General features: G+C 37.3%; 1 protein-coding gene across 2 annotated transcripts in view; it reads left to right on the plus strand.

Annotated features, from left to right (window-relative positions):
- Nucleotides 1–1,764: 1,764 nt before the first annotated feature.
- The window catches only part of EYA2 (EYA transcriptional coactivator and phosphatase 2), a 69,077-nt gene continuing 56,909 nt past the window's right edge, over nucleotides 1,765–13,932 (plus strand). For both annotated transcript variants that reach the window (XM_053453307.1, XM_053453308.1), the window contains exon 1: nucleotides 1,765–2,076. The gene's annotated coding sequence lies outside the window, so the exon portion shown is untranslated. The remainder of the gene's footprint in view (nucleotides 2,077–13,932) is intronic.

A 13,932-nucleotide genomic window follows, 5' to 3' on the forward strand; every position in this document is an offset into this window, starting at 1 on the left:
GGGCTGTGCAGACGGGGCTATGTGTACATGGTGCAATCACCATGGCAACAAAATTGATCTTCAGGCTGATCGGCCCCCGTTCGGCCCGTCTAGTCGCCCTGCTGTAAAGACTCAAACCTTAAACAGTCGTTGGTCTCGTCTTAGATTCAGGAGCCGTATGCCTATCCCATGCATGTTTAATACCCTTGCTGTATTACCCTCTACCACTTCTGCTGGGAAGATGTTCCACATACCTACCACCCTCTCAGTAAAGTAAACCTTTTGTATATAACCCCAAAGTGATCATCACGGGTCTTTTCTCACCTGTAATTCCACATATTACCACAGGGGAGTCTGATAGAAGACAGGTCTGTATGCAGCATTCATCCTGGAATGTTTTGATGTCCGGACTGATATATCGGGTACAGGAAACACTTTCCCTATAAAGTTATCTTATAGAATATATAGGGCTGCAGCCTGCACTTATCTAAACCCAGGGATTCAAATAAGCAAAGAGATTTTCACACCTATTCACACTGACACTTTACATGAGAGAGAGAGAGAGAGAGAGAGAGAGAGAGAGAGAGAGAGAGAGAGAGAGAGAGAGAGAGAGAGAGAGAGAGAATGAGAGAGGGAGAGAGAGAATGAGAGAGAGAATGAGAGAGGCAGAGAGATTGAGAGAGAGAATGAGAGAGGGAGAGAGATAGAAAGAGAGAGAATGAGAGAGGCAGGGAGAGTGAGAACAAGAGAGAGAGAGAGAGAAAGAGGGGGATAGAGAACAAGAGGGAAAGACATAGAGAACGAGAGAGAGAGAACGAGAGCCAGGGAGAGTGAGAAGGAGAGAGACAAGAGAGGGAGAAAGAGTAAAGTCTTATTACTCGCTGATCTCTTGTAACATTTTATTCTTTCCTTTCACACAGAAACATAGAATCTGCCATCAGATCCGAATCATTTTCCCAAGTTTCTACTTGCTTTTAAGAGCTCAAACCTTAATCAGTCTTTAAAATTCACTGACAGGGTGGTGGATAAGTGGAACAGCCTCCTGGCAGAAGTGGTGCTACTCCCATAGGTTGATCTAAACTTTAAAATATCACGTGTATCAGGGCAACAATTCTCCATGTGTGATATAAAGGGAGACTCGCCCACTCCCCTATTCATACCCGGCTTTATTTTAAACATAAAATCCCGGGCAATAAAAGAGTCGCCCACTGGCACAAACGCAAATGGAAGCTGAAACCGGGCTTAAGCAAGAACGTCAGCGGGGCGATGATAGAACTGTCCATTAGCTGGGCACATTAATTAATAATAAATTTGGGCAGATTTCTGGGATTAACATTACCCCCCCAAGAAGATAAAGTAAGTTTAATTGCAAAAGAAAATTTAAAAAAATATAAATATTATGAATTTTTTTCTTAAGTTTATTTTTTCTGCTTCTAGAAGATCCTCTCTGGATGAATCTGAGATTTTATCTAATAAACCATTTTTATTTAATGTTTAAAAATCTCCTCACATTAAGAATAAAAAATATAATAAAACAGGCGGCTACGACAATTTTATTTATGGTTCTATATAATGTATCCCTATATATATTTTTTTTTTCCTAGGTCCCAGCGCTACATCCCCTCTCCATACAAAGGAATTGGAGATCTGTCTGTTTGGGATTGAAAGCTTAGTGAAGCCACCCCCTCTCTTGTCTCACTCCTCTCCCACACACCCTCCCCTCTCTCCAAAGCAGTCTGTCCATACCCTCCCCTCCTCAAGTTGAGCAGAGGACACTCACAAGAACAGCACCTGGGCAGGAGGATCACCTAAACCCCTCTGTTTTTTTTTCTGATTTTTGGTTTATGTTTTTTTTTGTACGCTTTCTCCTCTCCTCTGATGAAACCAAACAAACTTCTCAACTGAGAGAGGTTCCTGAAACCATCCTGGAAAAAAGATCTCAGAAGGTTTCTCCTTCCTTCCAGGCTCAGTTGCATGGAACAGTGGAGGCTCTGCAGCCTCTACACTCACTTTTGAGTTTTTTAGAGAGACTTGTCCAGCTGCAGAGAGACAGACAGCAGTTGGCTTGAGAAACTGGAACTCTTCTTTCAGACAGTGGTAAGTCTCATCTGACTGCTTTTTTCAAATCTTTTTATACATGGTGTGTGGATTCTGGAAAAGTTGATCTTTTAGATTCTATTTAAAAAAAAAAAAAGTTTGTTCTATAAACTAAATTTTCAGAATAGATCTCGAAATAGTTAACTCAAAATCTGAAACTTAAAATTCTCTTTCAAGAGGAAATATGTTCAGTGTCATATTGTTACAATGTTGATTATTTTTATTATGTTAGCAAATTCAGCAAAAATGTTTCTAAAACTTTTTGAAAAATCAGCTACGTGATGTTATTTCCATTAAATAATGAATTAGAAAAAGTGTTGTTCGTTATTACCAAGCCTTATTATGTCTCTCGGTGGCGTCATCATCTTCCCAGGATGACTTCAGTTTAATGATGTTGAGTATTAATAGCACTGGATACAGAAAACAAAAAGTTCATCTGAAATCTTCATTTTTTATTTAAACACTTTTTCGTCACCACATTTTTTTTATATCTTTGTAATTGCATTATTATTTTTTATTTTTTTATTCATTTTCAAAAGATAGGGAGCAACAAATAAATTGCATTATTTTAAGTCATATTTATTCATAGAGCATATAATTAAAAAGAATTTGAAAATGTTATTTTACATCAATGGAATAAACCTCAATAATGCAATTAATTGTGTAATTTATATAATAAATATTGCAGCGTATATATATATATATATATATATATATATATAATACATGAGTTAAATTCACTTAATTAAATAAAGTATTAATTCATAAAATAGTCATTCCAAGTTTGTTAAATAGAATTATTTCCAACAAAATAAAAATTCCAAAAGGTTTAGATTTATATAAAAATCCACGTTAGAATAAGCCCCATAATCATTCAATTATGGCACAATTACTGTATACAATTCAATAATAGATTATGCATGTCAGGTAATATTGGATAAGGCTGTTAGTTAAATTTTAATCCGCAACAGAGCTTTTTAATCATTTTTAAGTTAAGTTTAAGTGAAATGAAGGCAATAAAAAAGAAAACTGTATTACCAGCTGCTCATAAGATTACTTTTTTCTTAAAAATGATTTACTAGTCTTAAACACTATAGTTGTAGGAGAGGTTTTAAGCAGTCAGCAGAATCTTGTAAGGAAGTTATTAACATTACACTTTCATAACTGCTGTATTTCATACTAAATCCATTAATTTCACAATATCCCAGAGGAATAAATTTAGTTGTTAAAACACGTATGCTAAATTTATTCACTCAAGGGAAAATAAAATACCTTTTAAGAATTCTCATTTATTGGGAAATAAAATATTTTATTATTTTCCTTTCAAATTATTAACAATATATATATATATATATATATATATATATATATATATATATATATATATATATATATATATATATATATATATATATATATATATATATATATATATACGTATAGATATTTTCCTAAAAAAGTAAATTATGTAAATCAGTATCAAACAGACAAAAACAAACTGTACTAAAGTAACTAATATTTTTTATCACTGATAAATTATCTACAGGGGTTTTGACCCCCCCACCAAAACAATCTGTTAATTAAAACATCCTACAAGCATCTCTAATTATCTCTGATTTAAAAAATTGTATAAAATCGAGGAATTTTGTTTTTTCACTGTAGAACTATTTACAAAAATCACCTGCTTTCACAAAGGATATATTTTTTAAAAAAATGTATGTAATAAACATTTTAATAATATTGTTATAAGAAATGTATATTTTATTAATTATTATTTTTTGTTTCATTGCACCCTTATACCAACTCAATTCTCTTCACGGGGTTTTAGTGCTTATTTTTTATTATTGAAATTGTAAGCGTTTTATTAAGAGTTATTTCGCGAATTACTGACACGCTCTAAAACAGAGATAAATTGTATTAAATTATATTAGCGAGAATATTAATTGCTTATATAGGTGCCAGAAAAAAAAATATTAAAACAATTAAATTCCATCAAATACCAAAATATTGTCATTAAAAATGATTACTATCCTACAACACAACATGAATCATTTTTATAAGATCTTCATTTAATGGACAATTTACTGGGATTCTAGAACTTGATGTTAAAATCATATAAACCAACCAAAAAAAAAGTGAATTCAATTATTTAGGCGTTTCACGTGGAAACCTAATAAACAACCTACAAAAAAAAAACAGACATAATTTAACACTTTCTCAAATAATTCTTTATTTATTGTGTGTATTTGATTTTTTTTAAAATGTGTTGATTTTAGAATATGTTTGTTTTTGGTGGGGATTTCCGCAATAAGTCAATAACGCAGAAAAGTATTCTCATGTTTTGTAACAGTGTTTAAGGGCTAGATTTTGGGAAGAATGGGTTCTTTGTTATAAGAGTCAAATGTTGGATTTGGTAAAACAAATGCTTTTGATGCTTGAACCAATGTAGAGAAGTCCTGTGGATATAGTAAATAGTATATCGTTGACAGAAGAGAATCCTTAGGACAAACAGGAGTATCTTCTCGAGGAGTGGACCTACTACAGAGAGATGTTAGGAAGAGACAATTGCCGCTTCTTTACTTTATCTCTACCTTATCCTCGGTAATGATGGCCCATTTGCTTTATTTAAAGATCTTAACTTGCTTAATGGTGTTTGACTAACACCCTATTTTAATCAGGTGCGGACAAACCATCCAATTCGGTGACAAATAAGTGTAGTGACATAGCGGTGATAGTGATCTGCCACCATTGCCCTAAAGGTGTTGACACCCAAGAAAAAAGAAAAAAAAAAAAAAAAAAGAAAAAAACCTTCCATGGCCAGGTTCCTTTTCATTGGCCATTGTCAAAAGAACTGATTTGCAGAAAAGATTGTCAAGAAATTAACAACTTAACCCGATTTAAAAAAGGAAGGTCGTTTTAACATTTTTTGAAAGAGAAAAAAAAAATACTTTTGGAAACGCAAAAAAAATCGTTGAAATTCACACTTTAACCTGATCTAATAAAGTTTTAAAAAATATATTTTTAAGAAGAAAAAAAAAAACTCTTTTCTCTAAGCTCCCGTTGATTTTTTTTTTTTACTGAAAATATATATTTCTTAAAGATTTTTGCAGGAGTAGAGTTTTTTTTAATGATTTCTATAAATTCTTCTGTAGTTTTACTTTCTTATTAGGCATGGACAATCGAGCTAAATGTTCTCTAAACATGGCCTCCTGCGTTTCTTCCACCTGATAGCCCGTTTAATAATGATAGATTTGTCCCATAATCGCTCCGCAGCCCAAAGCAATGTGTTCTACGTCTCTCCCTCCAGCATCCTGGGATTAATACTGGTTTAACTCTATAAGTATAATTTGATCGGAATGTTAAAGAATAGTGTGGTTTAACCCCGGCGTTACGACCCGAGGGATTCATTGTTTTATTTACTGCTACAGAGCACTTTTCAGCAAGTGGAGGCTGAATTATTGAATGGTATGGTCCAGCATGCTTAATCTAAACCAGGGAGCAACTGCCTTCTCCAAACCCTATGAAATATGCTACGATCTAATGAATCAGATATATTTACATCTAGAACCAATTGAATGAATTGAGAGCACAAGTCTTTAAGCTCGTAGCTTCCGATTTATGATTATTCCATGTGCGCCAATGTCTCAACTCGAAGGTTCTACCTTTTATTGGGCCAAAGTAGCAAAGAAAATGTCGTCACCTAAGATTTCAGGAGCGCGGAAGCCTCTCAAGATCCATTTTAGAATGATTTTGATTTTAGGATTCTGTGCGTTGTTCCTTTTAAGGTCTTTGGTTAATAGCGAGAGTATGAAAACAGGGAGTTGAATGAGCGCCCAAAGTGCCCACAGCCTAATAAGCTCCATAAGTGAAAAAAAAGTGAAAAAAAAGATAAACAGGTCTTTTTTATGATATGCTAATTTATGTTTTTTTGGTAGTGAATCCAGAAGTGAGCCGATTAGGGTCATGAGATTGGCTTTTGGATGGTTCTACCCTTCATCAGGTCCGACTTGTACTCCTCTTTTCTTTGGAGCTCTGATCGGAAACCATAAAGATTATAAACTTTAAAAAATGTAATTATATATATATATACATATTCTGTCCTTATTTAAATCTCCTATATGAACAATCAAATTGGGAGAGATGTGAAATCTTACCCTCGTCACCCACGATAATCTTTCTCTAAAAGAACTGCCGAGCGGCACGTCCGATGAGGTTACTAGGCTTGTTTAAGTGGACAGAGGCTTGGGCCGGGACCCCATAGTCATTATGGTAAAATTGGGCAAATTCCACTGTTTTTACATGGTTTATTTGTGGTATATAACCAAGTAGAAATCATAAAGCTTATAGAAAGCAGTCTCAGAAACCGTCCTTCATTTACCAAGATATTAGAAAAGATAAGGGTTTATTCACTAAACTGAACGGTAAATTGAGATGTGTCATAATGAAGGGTCTAATTCAACTCTCATTTTGAGAGAGTATTCGTTTGCCCCTTCATGATCTTTAGTAAAGTGGGTGAGTTAAAATGTTCTAACTCACCTATATCAGTTTTCTTGAGCATTCCGTTACTCTGGCATATATCACTATTCTCATGATTTTTATGCACAAAACAATAGTAATATTAGCAAGCTTTAGATGCCTGAACAGGGTAATCTGATGGAAGGGTTAACCTGAGGGAAGGTTTAATCAGAAGGAAGGTGTAATTTGATGGAAGGGTTAATCTGATGGAAGGGTTAATATGATGGAATATTAAATCTGATGGAATGGATAATATGATGGAATGGTTAATTCGATGGAAGGGTTAATCTGATGGAAGGGTTAAAACAATGGAATATTTAATCTGATGGAAGGGTTAATATGATGGAATGGTTAATTCGATGGAAGGGTTAATCCAAACTAAGCGTTAATATGATGGAATGGTTAATATGATGGAAGAGTTAATTATCACAGAATATTTACGGGATCTGCAAAACAACGATGTCCAAAAATCGACACTTTGGTACAAATCCACCCTAACCCTAATTCTTTGACTTTGGGTATTCTATACTTTGAGTTTTAGACCCCCTCCAGTACTTAAGCGGTTCAACCAAATACCCCAACTCACTCCACCTGTTGTTTACATAAATCTCTTTATACATATCACCAGGGGCCATCGGTTCACAGCAGAAGATGAGAAAATTCCCAAATTTGATAACTTCGGGTTTAGTGTTCCATTCCCAGTTACAATGTAACGGCTGGGATCCAATAACCATCCCAGAAAACACTTCACTGGGATCTAACGTCTGCTCTAATGTAGTGATCCACATTATATGAAGTGTTTCTTTTTACGGTTAGAACATCTGCATCGCACATTTCCTTCCCGTCACGATTACCTGCTTTACAAAGTACAACAGAATTGTTTGGGGTTAGTCACAGTGCTGCTAAACGGTGCGCGGTGACAGCAAGCGTCGGAATATTACGTGCAGCGTGTACCGTATTTATAGACGTGTGTTAGAAAATAGTGCACATTATCCCCAATTCCTATTATCGCATATATATGCAACATATTAACCACATTTTTCCCTTTTTACATATCAATAATTAATAATCTCCTCTTTTTTCGGAGAAAATGCGTAATTTCCGTAATTATACTTTAGTCTCGGCTATACTCAGAGGCACCCACGGCAGGAGACAGTATTTTAAAGGTCACCACGTTTTTCTACTTCCTGGCCTTGACTCCCATGTCCGGAACTTAAACGCAATATAAAACCATCATCACTAGGGGCAGCGCTGAGCAATGATTAGGCAAGAAGGAAGTGGAAAGCCTCAACTTCCTGTTTCAGTATCAAGCGGGAAGGCTTTAAAAGAAAAACTATGCCTGTACAATACGTCTCTTCCCTAAATCTATACATTTTTTGTGACTACACACAGCAGAGTTTCCCATTGTATAGTTATATACATAATATATATGACATTGTATTATATTTTATAGATACATCTTCCTTTTTAATTTAAGGTAGAATTGTGAAATAGCACTGGGCAAGCATTAGCCGGGCTGAACTAACCCACTGAATCCGCCTGACATCTGTGAATAACCTTTGGACGTGCGCGAGCCGCGAGGGCCCAAGGAAGGAAGGGGATTGGATATTTTTAGCCAACTTGGCTCCAGCTCATGTTTCTTCCCATCTGACCAGCCAGGTGTCATAATTTTTGAGACCCCCCCCCCTTAGTGCCAAATAAAAACGTTAATATACCCGTAACTAATAAATTTTTTTTTTTATAAAAACCCTCTATTTTTATATTAAGTAAGAAAATTGTTATTTTTAAAAAAAAATTGCTTGAATTTTACGTGCGTTTAGGAGAAGAGGGTTTTATCCCCGCAAAGAGTTAAGGGAGAAGAAACATGAACAGCCGCGCTCTCTCCCAGCGGGTTTCACATTATTTTTCTAGAAAAAGTAACGTGATATCCAAGACAGGCTCCCCTGTTTGTGTTTTTTTTTGTGGAAATTTAACTGCATTCACGTTAACAGGAGCTTTTGGGACCATTTGATCTGTTCGGTCGTTGGCCGTTATGAAATGGCAGGAGTTAAGTCGTCGGGGGGGGGTTGGATCTCGATGTGTTTTTTTCAGTAGCCGCTGAAACGTTCTATGGCTGGGCTTTATCGGCGGCTTTTATGGCATTAAATAACCTCATATTCGCAAAAAAAAATTAAATAAATAAATAAAATGGACCTCGGACGTAAAAGACATTGAAGGAAATTGTCTCTTGTTGGCAAGGTCACAATAAAATGGAATTAAAAGAATTCAACTTTATTTAGATAATTTTTTTTTTTTTTTTAGATTTCTTTCCATATTTTTTGGATTTTTCTTTTTTACTCACGCCCTTTACTTAAAACCGGTGATTTTCTTTACTAATCGCTACCCGTGTCAAACAGAAAAATATAATTACACAAAATTTCATGACAGATTACCTGTAAAATTACCCATCAACAAGGGAAGGGTAGGGCTAATTATATTTTGGGGTAGGGCTGCTTACTATGTAGGGATGAGTTAAGTAACGCCTCGGGGATCTCTTCATAACGCCATAGAAATACGTAGATATAGATTCTGGGAACTGGAATGTATCCAGTAGGTATTCAGACGCTAATCTCTGGGATAGTCTTTGCTTTTGGGCAATTTAAGCAGATAATTTGGGGTATCCTTTAAATTAGCGGTTATCGGACCGGTGTTAGGAGCATCATTCCTAGTCCTGCCTAATGCCCAAACCTTTCTCAGAAATAATTCTTAAATCATATGAAATTTTTCGCCATTCGTGAATTTTGACGGGAACACTGAATTGTCATGTGACACCAAAGCTGGCACCGACAGGCTGTTGCCATAGAAATGGAAAAAAAGTTTCTGTGTTGTTTTTTTTGTGTGTGTGTGTGATTAAACCTTCAGATGAAAGAATAAAATGACACATCTGCTAAGTTATTGACCTAACATGCTAGGGAGTGCATTTAATGTGTTATCCATAACGTGATGTGACGGTATGATGTCACGTGACCCGGAGATGGCCTGTTTTCACGTGTGTTTGAACATGTACACGTTTTGAGTGTTCCTTGCGTCTGGTTTTATAGGGTCTTCTATTTGATTTATTTTTTTTTATTCTGATTTTGTGGAGCTGGGAGTTTTTTGGCGTGTTAAGAACACGTGTGTTCACCCTGTTAGAACCTTAACAGCCTACATGTGTGTTTCAGCCTCCTACAAGATTCATGATATCCCGAAAAAAAATGTTTGAACGTAGTCCTGGACGACAAGACCATGTTTAGACACGTAGGTGTAAGAATCGCTGGTACATCCAACTTCATCCGTTTGGATATGAACCCAAGATTTTCTTCCACCCACGCTCGCCCCGCTCCATCCACCGGCTAATTCCAGATTAAAACCTCTTTGTTAGCGGGTTTCCCATCTGTCCTTTAGGGTTTTGGGGTTTTTTATGTAAAAAATTACCCTAGATGTTCAAGGCAGAGCTTGGGCTGTAATGGTGGATCCCCAACTTCATGCCATGGTCTCCACAATTTAAAGGGATCCTCCAGTGCCCCGGGAACTCATTACACCTTTTTTTTTTTTTTAAAGTCACCTTAAGGAGAAGCTGCAGCTCCGGCGCTGTATCGAAACTCCGCCCCCGTGATCCAAAGATATTGTTAGACTCCCCCTGACGGCTGATCTCGTTAGACCGAGGGGTTAACGTTTGTGTTTTATACCCATCCTGGGCAAAGTTTATTATTATAATGATTTATCCCGGGACAAAAAAAGCTTAACTCAGGCCAACTCAGCCCTAAAAAATCCACCCCGCTCCGGGGCCCCTGGGGCCCCCAGCCTTCATGGCTCCTAGCACTTCACCTTTGAACCCCTGCACGTATATATCACAGGGCATGAAGGCACATGCTCCAGGGCCCTTTAACATAACAGCTGCCTGGTGTAAGCTATTCGGATCGATCAGCCAACTCGTCACAAGCTTTGAAGATCGAGAACGTTTTGGTGATTGAGAAAAGGTGAACGAAATTAACTATTTAAACATCAGACAGACTTTACATCTTATTCTATATTATTTCATGCTTTAGGAGTTTAAAGGGTTTTGGGGTCTTCGCTGGTGGTCGGAATCAAAAGAACGACGAGGACTTTTTTCTTTGATGTCCTTCTCTCTGAGGCTTCTCAATCATGAATTCTACCTCCTCGGATTCTCTGTTGTTACCTATAACAGGCTGGATCCCACTCCTTATAGACCCCCTACAAGTATTTTTAAACCAAAGCGGGCAGATCGGCCTCATTCGGCCCCCGTCTAGTCGCCCGTTTCTCCTGCCGTAAAGACTCGAACCCTAATCAGTCGTTGGTCTCGTCTTAGATTCAGGAGCCGTATGTCTATCCCATGTATGTTTAAATCCCTCACTGTATTACCCTCTACTGCTGGGAGGCTGTTCCACTTATCCACCACCCTCTCGCCCTTGGTGTCGGTGATAACAGGGAACTTAAAAAGAAGCTCAGAAGAAGGCCAAACGTACCGCTTCCCCCGGGCACGAGAACAGAATTAATAATTAAGTGCAAGTTGAATATAACTATTATATTACTACATGGTGGTAAAAATTAGGACATTTTATTGGGACAGGGAGCAAGAGCAAAGGACTGTCCTTGGAAATCCAGGAGAGTTTGCAGGTATGAGTCCCTAATCATCCCTAATCAAACCTAGGGATGTTATGGCCTTTTCTTATGATGTTCTTGATCAGTCCGCTCCCACCCGGCGAGTCTCGGGGAAATTCGGATCCATTGGGAACACATGGACTGTATTAATCCATTTGGCTGCGGATGGTACGAGGCTTTTGTACGGACTACTACTGCGATCCTTCGTGTAACCGAAAACACGCTGACATATTTTTGCTATAATCAAGGCAAGCAACGTACGGCTCCTGTGATCATTTTGTTGTCAAACATCTCGAAAGCGATGGGATTTCTGCCGATAACCGCCGGCTTCTCTACGCCAGGCGGAATTTTTCAGAAATAGCTTGATTTTTGCCCGTTTTGATCTGGATTTTACGACAGAGTTGTTTTTTTCTTCTTTGTGTTAACTATTTAAGTACCCGCTCAGAATGAGAATTGTTTTTCATGCTTGAAATTATTAATATACTAATTAATTATCAATGGAAGAATATATTAACCATTTAGTGAAAAGCGATTCCTGGAGGACCGTCTTTAATCCACGGGGGGGGGGGACTTTTTTGTAGGTTCTTTAAATTTAGCAAATTTTGGGTCCTACAAGAAGATTTAAGATCTGTTTTTCATTTCTAATCTCTCCTAAAGAGCTTGCAATCTTTTTGAAATCTCTTAATATTTATTAATATTTCCTTATTATTATTTTTTTCTTTTTTCTTCTGAATTAGTTTTAATTTCTACATACCTCGGGGTAAAGTTAGAGGATACAGTTCTCTATGAAGTTGAGTTCCAGAGGTGCCCATTTTTGCCTACTGGAAACAGTGGCTCTAGATTTTCCTTTCAAATAGAGCTTACAATGTAAGCACAGTCAGGACAGTTGGCAGCTATGTATTGATGAAGATCCTGAGAAGTCCGTGGATGTCTCACTCTTACTTCTAACCACACTCTCATTCCTTGATGAGATTACTGACCACTGCTATTTACAGCAGTAGGTAACCGGAGACTGCAGAGAGATTTATTAAGGGTGGTTGGGAGATAAGAATAGAAGAATCCACAGCCTGAGCGTCTTCATTCCAAGAATATCTCGCATTTACATCCTATTATAGAATTCTATTTCTCAAGGTTCCATTAAATTAAAATAAACAAATATTTGATGGTATGGTCCAACGAAACATGGAGAAAACCTTAACAACATTTAACATTTTTTACCCATTTTAGACAAAATCGGCTGGAGATCCGTGATTTTATTCCAGTTATTTTTGGATTCTCAACTTTGTTTTAAGTTATTTTCTGGATTTGTAGTAGTTTTTTTGTGTGAGGAGTGCCTGATATTAAGAAGGTCTTCACCGTAGACACGTCCCATGGAACTCTCTCTGGGCGCCTGGTAGTAAGTAATTTGCCACTGAATGCTAATGGGGTTTGGCAGAACAATTACCCCAGAGCTTTGATGAGCAGCCCTTTTTTTGCAAACCATTTTCTCTCGGTGTGGCCTGAAACCTCAGACGCAATTTCAAAAGGTCACGTCGGCACCACTGACCCCCTTTAAAGTTCCTTGATTGCCCATAGATGAAAGAATATGTCCCGGCTAGTTAAAGAAACAGGAACTTTCTTTGGTTCTTCGTTCGCAAAACTAAATGGTTTCAAGCTCACGATGTTGGGGGTCCGTCTGGCGCCTGCTGACCATTAATTAATTAGTTGACGCTGCCTTGGAGGAGAGGTGGAGTGATTGGTGACTTTGATTGCCTCTTAGAACGTTGTAGATAATAGGAACTGCACCGAACGTTTTGCAATCTTTGAGGAAATCAACTTTTTTGGGGGTATCTTTGGGTATCAGTTGACAGGACCCTAATTGCAAAGGATCCAATTGACTTTAAACCGTCTAACATCTATAACCTTTGGAATGAACTCTGACTGCTTTAGGGCTTCATGATACATCAAACCCACCAGCATTTTTATGGGTCCAAATCAGAAGAGGTGTAAGGCCAGCCAAAAGTATGGCGGCCCAGCCAGTTGACCTGAAGACCTACCTTGGGGCACTCGGCTTCAGACCGTTGCGAGGTGGCCACGTAAGAACCGCAACAAAGATTTCAGCTTCTTAGGCTGGTCACAGAGGGGCTTCCCAACCAGACTATGATTCCCATTGTTCCCCACTAAAATCGTGACTACCCAGTTAAAACTGGGACCTGCTGGGTGGTATGATATGTATCCAGATGTAAAATGTAAGGATCCATGGCTAGCTAGTGAAGAGCACCTACCCATCTCTTTGAAAAATAGAACGTTCCATTTCAAATGTCAACATTCTTTCTGCGTTTATTAGAAACGCTTACACATATATTTGAAGGGTAAAATTTTATACGGCAATAAACCGTATAGTTGCTTTTTCTAGAGTCATTGCTACGCTGGTTTATGCCAGATTTGTACACAATATGATATTTTGCATATAAAAAGGAAATTCCCAGATCTGTCATTCAGGAAGCAATCTCTAAATTAAGGTGCAGAGGTCATGCGAGGTCAAACGCCAGAGTCATTTTCCAATCTCTTTTCCGCTACTAAATGTTAATGGAAAAAAACAGTTTATTAAACCCATCCCAAGTGGGACATTTTAGTTTTGTGCTCAATTTAAAAGCATCTATTACCCATAATCATTTTTTTTAATATATTTTTTATGTACACGGGTTAAACACTTAATGA

Source organism: Spea bombifrons, chromosome 13 (assembly GCF_027358695.1).
Source record: "Spea bombifrons isolate aSpeBom1 chromosome 13, aSpeBom1.2.pri, whole genome shotgun sequence".
Classification (NCBI taxonomy): Eukaryota; Metazoa; Chordata; class Amphibia; order Anura; family Pelobatidae; genus Spea; species Spea bombifrons.